Below are 318 nucleotides of genomic sequence, written 5' to 3' on the forward strand. Positions count from 1 at the left end.
ACAAAGGACAGCCAGTAAGAATAAGCTCTGATCTCTCAGCAGAGACCATGCAAGCGAGAAGGCAATGGGAAGGTATATATAAAACCCTAAAGGAGAAAAATTTTCAACCAAGAATTATATACCCGGCAAAATTGTCCGTCAAATATGATGCTGAAATTAGGAGATTTCCAGATAAGCAGAAAATAAAGGAATTTATTAAAACCAGACCAACCTTACAAGAGATGCTAAAGGGAATCCTTTGACCAGAGAACCAAAAATAGCAAATAACAACTGACCATTAATACACAAGATGACATAACCCAGAAACCACAGCTATGG

Source organism: Orycteropus afer, unplaced genomic scaffold, assembly GCF_000298275.1.
Source record: "Orycteropus afer afer isolate SDZICR_OR568_19922 unplaced genomic scaffold, OryAfe1.0 scaffold00105, whole genome shotgun sequence".
In the NCBI taxonomy this organism is placed as follows: Eukaryota; Metazoa; Chordata; class Mammalia; order Tubulidentata; family Orycteropodidae; genus Orycteropus; species Orycteropus afer.